At 41.4% G+C, this 14,276-nt stretch overlaps 1 long non-coding RNA gene across 2 annotated transcripts in view; it reads right to left on the minus strand.

Annotated features, from left to right (window-relative positions):
- LOC147107567 (uncharacterized) overlaps positions 1-12,405 on the minus strand; it is a 30,659-nt gene extending 18,254 nt beyond the window's left edge. For both annotated transcript variants that reach the window (XR_015080832.1, XR_015080831.1), the window contains exons 1-2: positions 12,054-12,405; positions 11,743-11,936 (exon numbers count right to left, since the gene is read on the minus strand). This is a non-coding gene — a long non-coding RNA (uncharacterized LOC147107567). The remainder of the gene's footprint in view (positions 1-11,742; positions 11,937-12,053) is intronic.
- Between the last annotated feature and the right edge of the window lie 1,871 nt (positions 12,406-14,276).

Genomic DNA, 14,276 nt, shown 5'->3' on the forward strand with positions numbered 1-14,276 from the left:
CAGGTTCTACAATGGCCAGGCAATCTGTTCCACCAGGTCATCATTCATGTGAACACAAAAAAAAGCCCTCAAGGTTACACAATTCTTAGTTTATGGGAGGGAGTGGGGGAGGAGGAGACTGGGAGTTAAGTAGCATACATAGTAGTCTCTGCCAATGCCCACCTGGAACTAGCTTCTAGGAGATGCAAAAGAACATCCAACTGAAATGCCCCCTGATCTTCTGTCTCCATCTCTTTTGCTATAGGGTTTCGATTTGTACTTTCATTGATGGCATCAAAAGCTCACCATGTGGGAATTTAGGGACATAGGACACTGCAACAGCACTATACTGCCCCTTAGTAAGTATAATTACTAAATAAAGCCAAATGATCCAAGGAGCATTCGAATCACTTAAAACTGGCTGTGCTACAATAAGTATACCAAGTAAAAAAGTTACCAATGGTGGACAAGTCAAGATTAAGTGTTCCCATCAAGCAGTGCTGCAACTATTATTGGAGTCCAGGAGTTCAAAGTTCATTTTTACAGTTGATGTGGGTTTCCTCTGAAATACCTCGAAGATGACTAGGCTCACCACATCCACATTCTAAAACATTTTTTTGAGTTCTCCTAACCAAATTGTTGTCAGCAGGATCACGCCAACAGGAACTGAATCATTCATAATACTCAAATACTGAATAGTCACTTCACTTGTGTTAAAACTACAACACAGATGCCAAAATGCCCAAAAGTCCCCAATTATTTGTGCTGATTCATCCTTCCATGATTACATATAGTAAGAGAACACAGGGAACATGCCACAGCCCCACAAGAATCTTCTAACTTGCCAATGAGAAACATCTTTTAAATGGCATGACTGAATGGGCATCTGGCTGCAACTGCTCAGAAAGACTAGCAGATGCCTACATCAAATAAGTGGTAAGCTACTGTATGCCCCCAATATGAAACAGGTTAGGCTCCCTGTATACTGAAACAGTATCTCGTTTCTGGGATAGATGGTCCCCTCCAATTGAACCAGATTCAATCATGGCGCCAATTGGACGGATTCAAATACAAGCAGATTAATTTGGATTTATTTCTAGAATGGAATCCAAGATGCAATGATTTGCTGTGGGAATAGCTCACATCCTAAATAAATCTGTGTTCAGTAATCCCTCAGCAAGTATAGATACTTGATAAAACATTAAATATTAGTTATCTTTTCCCAGTGTAGAAATAGAATCACCAACTGAATTTTAAAATGGGGGTCTGAACATTTTCAGAAGACAAAGTAGGAAGATATATTTGAGAGAATTACTTCAAATGCAATTTGAGGTCACAATAGTAATGAACTCATTAATTCAATAATTTAATCAGTCAATAAACTGTCTTAAGTACAAATACACATGTCTAATGATGTGACTAGAATTCTCAATTTTTGATTGTGGTTTTGACTAAATATGCAATGGTTAAGAGTGCCTCCACAGATTATGGATAGGAATATCTACCTTTTATTCACTCAATTAGGAATTCTTTGTTTGGTCAAATAAAAGAACATTGAACAATGTTTCATCAAAATTGCGATTCACCAATTCTCTGTAATTTAAGCAGCCTACCCGCCACCCCCGCCAAAGACTTGAAAGCTAACCTTTAGAGGGACACTGGTACTGTAATTAGAACTGGGAATGTTGCAGTTATCGCCTATCCTTAGCTTTAATGGGTTTTGCTTTCAACACAAATGTTAGATTTTAAAAATTAAGTGTAGAGGTTAGATTAACGCTAGTGTCATGGAGGCAGATTTGCATAGTTTATAACCTAGAAAATTAAAAATGAGCTTCTGCATTATTGCAATGTTATTACCGGTAGCTCAGTTTTAATTGCCAACTGCTGCTGCAATAACCAATCAGAAAACAACAAACCTTTGAACTGTCCAGACCAGGATGGGACTCAGGTTTGTTGAGTTAGCTGAGCTCACTCTGGGTGGTGATAAAATTGATCTCTGCCCCCAGCCCATGGAGGGAGGGAGGGAGGGGGGAGAATAATAATCAGCATTTCTGCTTTTGACTGCCATCTAGTGAAATGTGCTGGAAAGTGAGCAAGTCAAATCTTGGTCTCTTCCTGCTATTCCTCAGATACCTTCTCCACCTCAAGTACACACCTTGTCCCACTCCTACCTCAAAATCCTTGTCCCCACCCAAAATTTCTCAGATATCTTCCCTCAGATTCTGCAGAGTAACTCATCTCGTTATTTCAATCTCCACTTGCCCCCTCACCTCTGAATTTACTGCCCTCCAGTGCTCTCTAAACCCCCTCTATACAAATTCTCCTACCTATGTTCATGGCCACCATTCAAGCTTGCCATCTCCTGTGGCCTCTCTACTCCCACAGACTTGATCACAGGCATGGTCATCTCCAACCACTTCCTTGTATCCCTCATCACTACCAATCCCACTCGCTTCTGCATCAATCCCTGGAAAACACTCATCCCCTAGTCACTTACAATGCACTTTCAAACTCCCAATTGCCTAGCTTTTTGCCTTCCATTCACTAATGATACTTTTGCAGCCATCAGTTTACTCAACCGCTCCCTCACCTCCATCCTTGATGTCCTTGTCCCCGGCAAAACATTTACTCTCATCCCAGTCATTTCCCCTGGAATGGTCCCAATCTCTTCTTCCAAGTCCAACAGCTACAAACTTGCTGTATCTGGTCCACAACTAGTTGAGCCATCCATCATCGCATTTGGCTGGACCACATCAAGTGCGATTGGGCCGCTCTTCTCAAACCACACACTGCTCTGCAGGTCGATCCTGGAGTAAAGGTTGATCCTAGAGTAAAGATAACTTCATATATTTTCTCCACAGCAACCATCCCCTCAAACTCCTCTCCTCAGATGTCTTAGTCACCAAAATTGGTGACATCTGCTCAGCTGCTTCTCCCCCTTTCCCAACAAGCCAAACCTCCTGCTCTACCCTAGCCCCGAACACACACCTTCCTCTAGGTTCTCGCCCATCTCATTTTGTCCCTGAAACCCACCACCTCCTCCTCTCTTGGCCCATTCCCATTAAATTACTGACCACCTCTTCCGGTTATCTTGCTAGCCGACATTGTAAATGGTTCCTCCCCACCGCACCCCCCAAATACTGTCCCTCTCCCTTTGAAAAGCGCCGTCAATCTCCTTCTTTATCAGGAACCCACTCTCAATCCCTCTGACCTTGCAAATTACCAACCCACCTCCAACCTCCCTTTCTCCTCAAAAAGTCATGGAGCATATTGTTATCCTTCAATCCACACCCAGCAGGTTTCATCCCTGCCACAACACTGAAACAGTCCAAACTAAATTATATTCTCCATGGTGCACTATCCCTCCTCAACCACTCTGCAGTCTCAGTCAACTATACCATCCACCTCCTACACCTGTCCTGCTGTCCAGTTCAGTAGGACTTCCCTTGTTTGGTTCCACTCTTATTTGTACTCAAAGCATCTCCAGCAATGGGTTCTCTTTGCTCCTCCTCCCTATCTACATGCAGCCGCTTGGCGACATTATCCACAGACGCAGGGTCAGCTTCCATATGTTGTACACTGACAACATCCAGCTCTCCCTCTGCACAAACTGTCTTGACCCCCACCACTACCTCTGTTGTCCAACATCTAGTCTTGGATGAGCCACTAGTTTCTTCCAGTTAAACACTGGGAAGACTGAAGCTAACTTCATATGCTTGCAACAGATTCCATGCCCATCCCCAGCTATTGCCTCAGCCTGAACCAGACTGTTTGCAGCCTTGGCCTCCGATCTGACCAAGTGGAGCTGTGGACCACACATCCTCTCAATTACTTCCATCTCCAACATCGCCTGTCTTCACTACCAGCTCAGCCCGTCTGCTGTTGAAGCCTTCATTCATGCATTTATCACTTCCAGGTTAGACTGTTCCAATGTTGTCCTGGCCAGTCTCCGATCCTCCACCCTTCATAAACCTCAGGTCATCCAAAACTTCTGTTGCTGGTGTCCTATCCCACACTCTTCATCACCCCCATCCTTGCTCACCAAAATTAAATCTCGGTTCCGGAGTCCCAAATTTAAAATGCAATCCTGGTATTTAAATCCCCTCATTGCATTGCCCCTCCCCATCTCAAACCCCCTCCAGCCCGAAACCCTCCCCAAATTCTCCATTCCTCCAATCCTGGCCTCTTGTGCATCCCCGTTTCACCCCACCATAGCAGCTGTGCCTTCAGCTGCCTAAGTCCCATTCTCTAGAATTCCCTCCCTAAACCCCTGCTTTCTCCCATTCCTCCTTTTCTTGATCACCGCTTATTTCCTTCTTTGGTTCCGCATCCATTTTTCTGATGCCTCAAGCACCTTGCAACGTTCTAACGTGCTCCAAGTGCATGTGATATGTGGAGTGAGAACAGGATCAGGTTCAGATGATGCCCCATGGTGAATAGCTGGATGACACTTACTGTCTTGGATCACACATGTAGAATGCAACTTGGGCATGGTAATGAAGAGTATTGACCAGCATCCATGGAAATGTGTCATAGCAAGAGTCAGCACCTTCAGTAAAGATGGCGAAGGCTAATAAAGAAAATGCATAAACTTTAAAAATGTACAGATAGTTTGTGCAAGACTCCATTTTAGAGCACTTCAAAGCAAACAAGTCTTGAGAGGGGCCCTCAAAAAGGTAGGCGATAGGACAAGCCGAGCAGAGCAGGAGGCAAGAGTGCACAATGAAGGGCTGAGGAGGAACTGCACATAGAGAAGTTGCTGTTCACCTTAACATAATTGATTATTCAGATTTAGCAACATTTAGAATCTACAGACTTTAGATTCATTAACTTAATGGTATGTGGCCAGCCACCTGATTGCACCAAAAGTTAGAACCTGTCAGTCTAAAAACATCTTACTCAAATATGTACAGTAGACAGTTCATACAGAAATGTGGTGAACCATTAAAATTAAATATTTAATTACTGGCGAGTCAGTAACTAACCGAATAGTAGAATTGCTCAGCTGTCAACTCAATAGAAACCCAAGTGTCTCTGGAAGTGGCCTGTGGTACAGTATTAGGGACTTTCTGACCATTTTAACAAGCTAAAATAAAAAAGGCCTCCCCCCCCCACCACACATATTTTACCGGTATTTATTATTTTTGTTAACATTTTTCTTGTCTTACAGCCTGCTCACCACCGCACATTCTTCTCTTGACAGAAGAGTGGGATATGCAGGCGCCAGACAGACAAATCGCTCCGACTAGTCAATTTGAGATTGACATCTGTGCAGGGTTTTTCCCTTAAAATGACCAAAAAGTTGAAGCAGCAAAAATGTCCAATAAAAATTTATACTGGGACAAGACATTAGCAGTTTCTAGAAACAGACAATACATGCCCACTGTACTAGCTCGGCGCACCCCTGGTTGGCACAGTTATTAATGCAACCCACATCACTTCCAGCAGTTCTCAATAAATGATTACAACCATAAAAAGGCAATGGCTACTGTATGCAAGGCCCAAAAGTGCCACTAGTCTGAGCTGCAGGATTGGATTTATACTTAAAGTTCAGAAATGTACAGTAATCTATCTACAAATGACAAATCAATGAATCATAGTAGGGTGTTGAATAATTAGAATGCAGTAGTTTACCAAAATAGTGAAAGTGTCATCACATTGTCAGGCAACATTCAAGAGTAGGGAGAATTTTATGATGTACAAGTAGAGCTGTGGGCTAAATTCTCCATCCATTGACCAATGGGTGAAAACCCAGCTTTGAGTGCCAATCTAGAGAAGCAGTACTAATAAGTATATGCTATAAATAAATAATTAGCGAGAGGACACTAGGTAGCATTATATCCAGTTGTGGTCATTAATTAAAATAGAAAAGCACCCTAGTGGGTAGGATCAGGTACTGTAAATATGCAAGGTTTCTGTATACAGGTAACTGTTAGAGCCACAGTGGTAGGAATCTAGCACTACAGTACAGTAATGATTGTCAGAATTTCATTAGTTAACATGAAAAGGGTTGAAAAGAAATGATAAAAGTAAAGAAAATTAAAATAAACATTAGTAATTGAAATATCAAAATTAGTAAAGAAAGTAAGTGGTCTGGCAGCAGAACATGTTTTGTATAACATTGCACGGTTCTATAGCATGACGGTTGAGTTGAATTTTTCAGCTCATGAGTCACCATGCATTGCATCCTAGTCACTGCTAACTTGTTGGGGAAAACTATGAATGGAGAATGCAGGAGAGAGAGGGACCAAAAAGTCAAGAGGGCATATCACCCTGGATTTCAGCAAGAGTAACCAGCTGCAGGGTAGCATTGCCAGAGATAGGAAAATAGACTGACCCATCCTTTCCGCAAGATGTATGGCTGCAGCAGAAGACCTAAAAATAAGCAATAAAACAAATGGGGTTGGGGAGGGACGGCGGTCATAAAAAGTGTTTGACATTGACATAATATTTGGCTTGGGAAGGGAGAGGAGCCACTTTCAAAGCAATGAGGTCATATCCAAGTATGCTGTGCTCTGATGTGATTTTCATTATTTGTAAACAAAAATAAAGTCTGCTAAATACTTTTGCATGAAACAATACCCCTTTAAGCCAATGAATATTTAGTATTTAAAACAATCTGGGCCAGTGGCACTGAAGTCAGGTGCAGCGTCATTTACGACATTTCTAGCACTTACAAAAGTCATTGCTTTTTTGTTGCTAGCAATCTCATATGAGAGAGAGGTCGATGTTGAATAGAATATTTTTCCATCTTGGTAACCTCCGGACAGCATCAAGCAGCTGAAATTTAACAGACAAATGCAGTGCAACGATTTAATTCAACCCTAATTTCAGAAAAGCAAGGTCCATTTAGCCTTTCACCATTTGGAGGTGGATAAAATGAGTAGCATGTCTTAGGGTGTGAAGATTAAACAAGACTGAGCAGCACTTTCCATACTGTTAGAGTATCTTCTGACCATTGAGCAATAAAAAGGAGCATCAACAGTGCACTAAATAGGAACTCAATTCCTAATTGAGATCAGCTTCCATGGATAGTCTCTCCTTCAATTGCAGGAGAATGCCATCTACTGCACCATTATTTACACTAGCCATCCTTGTAGGTGTGGCCTGTCAGAGATTGCCAATTAATGCCAAATTATGGACAACTTTTCGCTGTAGAATTACAGCCAGCGGGATTTGGGTTGTGACCAAACTCATTTCATCCAGACAACCAACTGAAAGGGAATCTTCATCTTGGTTTGGCCTGGATTCAAACTGAAATCCCAAAAATGAAAAGGACACTGCTAAATTTCTGGGTCATCCCATCTTTACAAGCAATACTTTTTGATCCATGCTGGTATAAAAATATTCTACCAACTGCAGAGAGAAATGTTCACACCAAAAAGGAACTGATGCTGCCCCACTCCATGGGGCTTTCACAACCAACGAGAAAGTTAAAATGGGATGTAGAGCAGTGCTTAGTGTAGAGTAATAGGAAATTGCCTTAAGTCTCAATCATTTTCTAATTGGATGATACTGTATATTATGAAATGCCAAAAGGCCGACCAGGTTGACTGTAATTTTCCCATCATATGGTGAGGCATTTTGGCTGGGTTTCCCCATTTCCTTCCTTTCCCCTCCAATAGATGACTGAGATCAGGATTCTCTATAGAAGATTCTGGGAAAAACCCATCTCACCACTACACGGCAGCAGGCCAGAGCCTGGCTACGGAGGGGATCTGGCTATTTACTTAATGTGTGATGCTTGTACCAACTCTGGCGTTTTACTTTCTATCTATATGTGGGAAAATTGCCACCACAAAATGAAGCGCACTAAAGAGTGAGCCAGAAGACTGAAGATCCCCATGAAACCACGCTAAAATGGATCTCAAAAAGGCAATCCTTGAAGTTAGTAATATTTTAAGTCAAGTTATTCCTGGCGCATGCAAACGATAACAGTAGCACGAATGGTTTCTGACAGATGCTACTCTACAGTGACTACCCTGAACATGCAGCTCACTACATTGACTGTGCCTCTCGATAGTAGCACATGCTAATACTCCACAGCAGTCTAGTCCTAGCATTAATCCTTATAATGCTTTAAAAATTAAGATGGGAAATTTAAAAAACTGATTATTTTTCAGTATAACAATTGACCGTTCGAAGAAAAATCAACTGAATTTTAGTTAACAACTACATTACTAGTGAACAGATCAGGGATATCATGAATAGAATAGAACAGTAGCAGGTTAAACACACAACGTATGCTTCTCTCTTTATGATGGAGGTAACTCAGTGCCACCAACCACAGTGGGTTGAAAATCATTATTACTCAGCATTTCAAGGATTGACTTGTTCTGCATCTCAACTTGTGTGGGAAGAACTCACATTTCTACCCATTAAGTTACACCCCCTCCACCCATTCTGTAGAACATTACTGGTTATGTAGGAGGCTCTTCCTCCACAACTACTCGATCGACCATACTAGCTGGAAAAAATTCAAATTAAAAGCGCATGCAAGGCCCCTCCAAGGGGTCATACTTAGCTGGTATGAAGAGACAAAAGGTGCAATTTTATTGGCCAAGGATGAACATTAATTGATGTTAAAGTTATGTTTGTTTTAGAACTTAATGTCAAAAATACCACAATGCCACATACAAGCCCTCGTAATGGCAGTGATTAAATTGACTGATCTCTACTCTAGCATCAAACCCGGCTGATCATTATGCCATCTTGAACATGAGTATGAGGTAATTAATTAGAGTCAGTACGATTCCTAGCCATGAACTTAGTGAAAGCTGAACTCAAATATCCCATGTGACCTTCAGTAACCCTTGGCCTGAGCACATACCACTTTTGGTCCCCATCACACAACATGAAAAACCATTTAAAAGCTTCTTAAAACTAATCTGACCTAAAATAACCCTGCAGTCCATTGCACAACAACCAGAACACTAGCCAACATAGCACCCAACTGACCAAGAGGTAAATCCTTTACTTTCAATATTAAAAACCTCACCAGCGCGAATTTTTCAAGCAACATGACAAATAGAATACCATGACACCGAAAATTTGTGGGCCATGATCCTGGCAGCTATACTAGCACCAACCCCACCAGAGGCTGCGGGATCAGCAGGAGGGCATCCATCTGCATGGGGCCGACAGGCACCTGCACAGATGCATATCAGGTGCTCATCTGCCTCCTGTTGGTAGAAACTCCAGTGCCTGGCCACCATGGGTGGGGTGCCCAGGCCCTCCTGTAGACCTGTGCACTCTGCCCATCAGCTCCCTGTGTAAAAGGGGACAGACCCCAATTTATTATTTTTTTTGTTAAACGTATCCAATTTTCAGGGGCCCAGACCACTTTCCTGGCCTGGAATCCCACTGTGGGGCTCATCTTTGACATGCAAGGTGTAGGTGGAGACTGTACCCTGGAATTTTGCAACAAATTCTGGCTTTTCTGGGTCTTGTAACTCCGCTTGGAAAAACGAACAGAAGTCTGGTGAAACTGCCAAGGAAACCTGGCCACTACATGTTTATGTCTATGAAACTTCAAAAGTAAGTCACTTGCATTCTTGATGTTCATCAGTTCATTATGGAATCCCTCAAGCAATATTTTCTGCAGCTCTGTTACAAGTTGTGACCTTCTACAGGAGTCTCATTCAACTCTTCTCATCGAGAAGTGCTTACACAAAAAAAGCAGAGGTAATGCTGAACCTATACAAATCATTGGTTAAAGACTATTTTGTGTCCAGCTTTGGACAAGACCAAGGAGAGGGCACAGAAGAGATTTGTGATGAGGATACCAGGGCTGAAAAGCTTTAGTTAGGACGAGAGACTAGAGAAACTGCGGCTCTTTTCGTTAGAACAGAAAAAGGTTTAAGAGTACACCTAATTGAGATGTTAAAAATCCTATTTACCTTAGCAAAACCTAGTTCCATTATCAGTAACTAGAAGACTGAAATTTAAGATAATCAGCAATGGAAGTTTTGAAACAAGGTTGCTAGGACATGGACTACCCTACTAGAAACAGTGGTGGAAGCAAAACCCATTATAGTTTTAAAAGGAAAGCAGATAAATAAAAATGTAAAAAAAAGGTGTGGGGGAAGGACAGGTAGGGCAATGTGATTAAATGGATAGTTTTTTTCCCCCCAGAGAGCCAGCACAAGGGTAATGGGCTGAATGGCCACCTTCTGTGCTATCAAATTATATGATTCTATATATAGTTTTATGCAATCTCCAAGACATTATGTCAGCAGCCTGTGACAATGATGGCGACAGCGTACCAATAGGCTCATCCCACTTCACAGATAAGATCAAGAGACTGGCCGTGCCCGACACACCGGCAAGCTTACTGATCTTTGTGTCACGTATCAAGCGAGGTACAGAGTGCCGCATTTATCGTGTCTTGAAGTTTGTTGCTTTCTTGTGCAAGTGTGAGAGTGTCAGATTGTGTGTGGGCAGTGAGATGGGCGTCATCAACATTATGATTAAGGCCCAACTTTGCTGTTCTAGTCCTAATGGGTGGGAGTCATTGTGATTTTAAAAATCTTCTGTTGGCATGGGGGATTAAAAAAATACAAATAAATTTAAATAAGGGCACACTGGCTTTGGTTGTCTTGAAGGCTATTTTTTCAGTTGTATAGGGAATACCCAAAAGGAAAGGGTTCCTTACCATCTTTAAAAATGAAATAAAATAAAAATATACACATTTAAAAATAAATTGTCTCCATGCCTCAATTCCTCGCTACATGCAATTGGTAATGCCAATCATTACTAGGATTATGATTTGTTCTATAGTACAGGGAGAAAAAGAAAGTGCGTTTTGGACTCTGCCAACATTCTTCCCAGCAAAAGGCAAATACTGGATGGCAGGTAGCGTGGGCGTGTCACCTGCCTTGTTGTGGACTGGCATGCACTCCTTTTCCTGACATTAACTGCCAGTCTGCAAGGGAGTGGCAATTAAACACTCACACAAATTGAAAGTGAGGCACCATATATGGTATTGGACCACACCTTTAATAAGGGCACTTATTGGCACCAAGGCCCCCCACACAATTTCTGGAATAGATGTTGGGAGCTCCACCCTTAATCATCAGGCTTATCTTAGACTAACTTCTTTTATTACTGCTCCTTTATTATTCTTTTCCTGTTCAATGCTTAGTTCACAGGTAGCCATTAGGCTGCCTGGAATTCCAGTTTCATTTTGACCCCTGCTCCCGTGCGTTTCCTAATCACCCCTCCCCCCCCACCAAAGACCATTACAATCGAGTCCAACTACTACCCATTAACCCTTCAAGTACTGAAGAAGGTACCAACACAAGGAAAACAAAACAAGGTTACAATTTTCCCCACCTAAATGCTCTTTAAGAAAAGCTGCATGATTCTCTAGGCCTCTTCGACTACACTTTGCAGCATTCAACATTAGAAATTTACACAGAACCCATCAGAAGAAAATTCACATGGCTGTAATCATACCTACTTTTTAAAGCTGTGAAACACACAGTACCTGAAGAATTAGTAACAAAGGCAATCTGACCAACCCACATGTCACAACACAGAGTGCAAGTTATTACAGCAGCACTGACAGGCAGCTTACACATTGACAATTCACTGCAATATAAATACATCTTCTGCTTTTGTTTTCATTTAATACATTCACTTTCAAATTTAAACAATTATTCTATACAGAACAGTCCCTAGATTATTTAGTACAATATTTGCAAACGATTTACTGAAGAAGAAGGAAAAGAATAAGTAACAGATGATTTTTTTTTCACTCACCCAGTCTGATTAAGTCATCTCTATGGTCAGGCATTCTTTCATCAGTATTTCCTCATGGCAGGCTGCTGCTAGCTGGAAGTCCCCTCCGTTACACTACTCCTTGTTTTTTAGTTTTAAACAAATCTTGCTACTGGATGCCACTTCTGGTAACTGCTGACACGTGAACTCCTTAAAGAAAATCGCTCCTTCAACCCCTGTTCAACAAAAAGAAACAGAAAATAAATAAGCAAAAAAAAACCTCAGACCACACATGTCGCGACTCGTGGGTTAAAAACATTTCTTCTTACTATAACCAGGGAACAAATCTTAACCTGCCGGTTAAAGCTGGTTACGCTGCATGGCGCTGAGTAATCCAGGTCCGAGGTGAGTGCACTGTCTGCTATTGTTGTGGCCAGCCCCAATGACAATGCTGCTTTTGGCATATGCCGGTCTCACTCATCTTTGTTGGAGCTTCCGAGCGACTGGCTATAGCAGAGGAAGGCTCCAGGCAGCTCGGAATATAGACACGGCTGTTCTTATAGAGAAGCGCCAATCACAACTGGCCAATCGCTGAGTCTCACCCAACACACAGTCTGTCAATCACATGACCAATCCCTGCACATTACACAAAGTTCTGAATCAGGGGCTCGGCTGGGGTTAGGAAAAGGGCATCCATTCAAAAAAAATCCAGCAGCACAGGCAGAAAACGCCCAGGCTGTGCCTACAGTCGCTTCAAGCAGGAAACTCCCCTGCCTTACACATAAGAGGAATGGCCTTCATCCAAATAAGGGAAATGTCTGGCGCTCTTTGAACGATCCCCCACACTGGGAGTACATCCTGAAGTGGACCTACAACTTCCAATGCAGCCATTATCCTTTTTATTTATTCCCCCCCCGCCTCTACATAAAAGACAGACAATCTGACAAGATTATTTAACACTATTGTGACACCAACATGGTGTGGTTAGTTAGTCCACACATAAAGGATACACAGTGAGATTGATAGATTATCCCACAAATGACTGTTATTTGTAGGTTATGAAGGATTTATTCATAATTAGGAGAACCTATTTCCCACTGTTCCCAACTCTCTATTCTGTCGAGACCACATGTAAAAATGTAGACATTAGTTTCAGATTTAGCCTGTACTTAAAAACGTAATCTCAAGTCTGTAAATATATAATCACTGACTCCTTTTAAACAGCTGTGTGATATCATAAGAAAACCACTGTGACTCCACAGTGCTTATATTGACAACCAGATAATTATAATTCAACTATAAATTTAAATAAAATAGAGCTGCTATATGGCTAACTGCCCCATACTATTATTATGTTAAAGCCCACTAATCAATAAGTCAACAGTAGTTAATTGAATTTTACTCCTAAACACTACAAACCCTCCCATTACAAAATACTAAACTGAATCTGAACTGAGGCATAATCAATGAAGATATCATTTCAAACAGGAGAGTGACATTCAGACCCTATACTATATTAGCCTTAAATTATAACTACATATGGATAGTTTAAAACTAACTATTCACTTTTGTGCTACTTAGTAGCTATATCAAAACCATCATTAATAAACACTGCAAGGGACTGAGATTGCACAAAAATGGTGCCTATGAACTATTTAAAACATTTAATATATACATAAACAAACATACACAGATAAAACATGCTCAAATTAAACATCCTCAAATTAAACATCTACAAAGTCCAGATCAATGTACAAACTTCATTCTTATGTTATTCTATCCTCTGAGCATAGAGTCCATTACTGGGTGTAACACACTGCTTAAGCAGGTGCTTTTCCCCTACATTCTATCCTGCTTTCAGTTTATTTTTCTTTGACTGTCATTGTGTGTGTGGGGTGGGGTGGTGAAGGTCACTGTCCTGCCTGAGTTCCAGAGGCTCTTTGGGATGGAGGGTGTAGGAAAGGGTTAATTTAAAAAAAATGAGGACTATTATAATGATAAATTTGGCATTTTGGGAGGAAGAGTCACCATAACCTCTTGTCATTTTAATCCTGATGTCATGCGCAAATGAAAAAATGATCCATTTTAATATATGATTTATGTCATCACTTCTTGTGTTTCTGTGCAGAAAAAAACTTGTTTGCCACACACTATTTTATGAAGAGAGTGTCCCTTTAAATAAATAAAGTGACAGCAGACCCAGAGAAAAGACGCCATCTTGATGGGTAAATTTACAAATTTGACAGAACTCAAACATAACAAACAAAAATCTATCTATTAGTGTTTGTCTCTTGTTTTGTTTGAACAGAAACTAACTGGCAATTTCTGGAAACAGTATCAGTACATACCAACCCAAATTAAATCCGGGTACCAATACCGTTCAATCACAGCTTCTCTAATGTTGCAGTTCTCCTTACAATTGGGCACTGGTGGTCTGGTTAGCTTAACACACAGCACTGTGACTGCAAGCTTCAGAGAGAGTTAAAGGGTTTACTACTAGGACTGAAGCATAAACAAGAGGGGGCTGCTTCTGGGGGAGGGAGTGGGCAGCGGCTGAATCATGTGTGATGTGTCAC

This window comes from Somniosus microcephalus, chromosome 14 (assembly GCF_052327205.1).
Source record: "Somniosus microcephalus isolate GS21.2 chromosome 14, FLI_Smic_1.0, whole genome shotgun sequence".
NCBI lineage: Eukaryota > Metazoa > Chordata > Chondrichthyes > Squaliformes > Somniosidae > Somniosus > Somniosus microcephalus.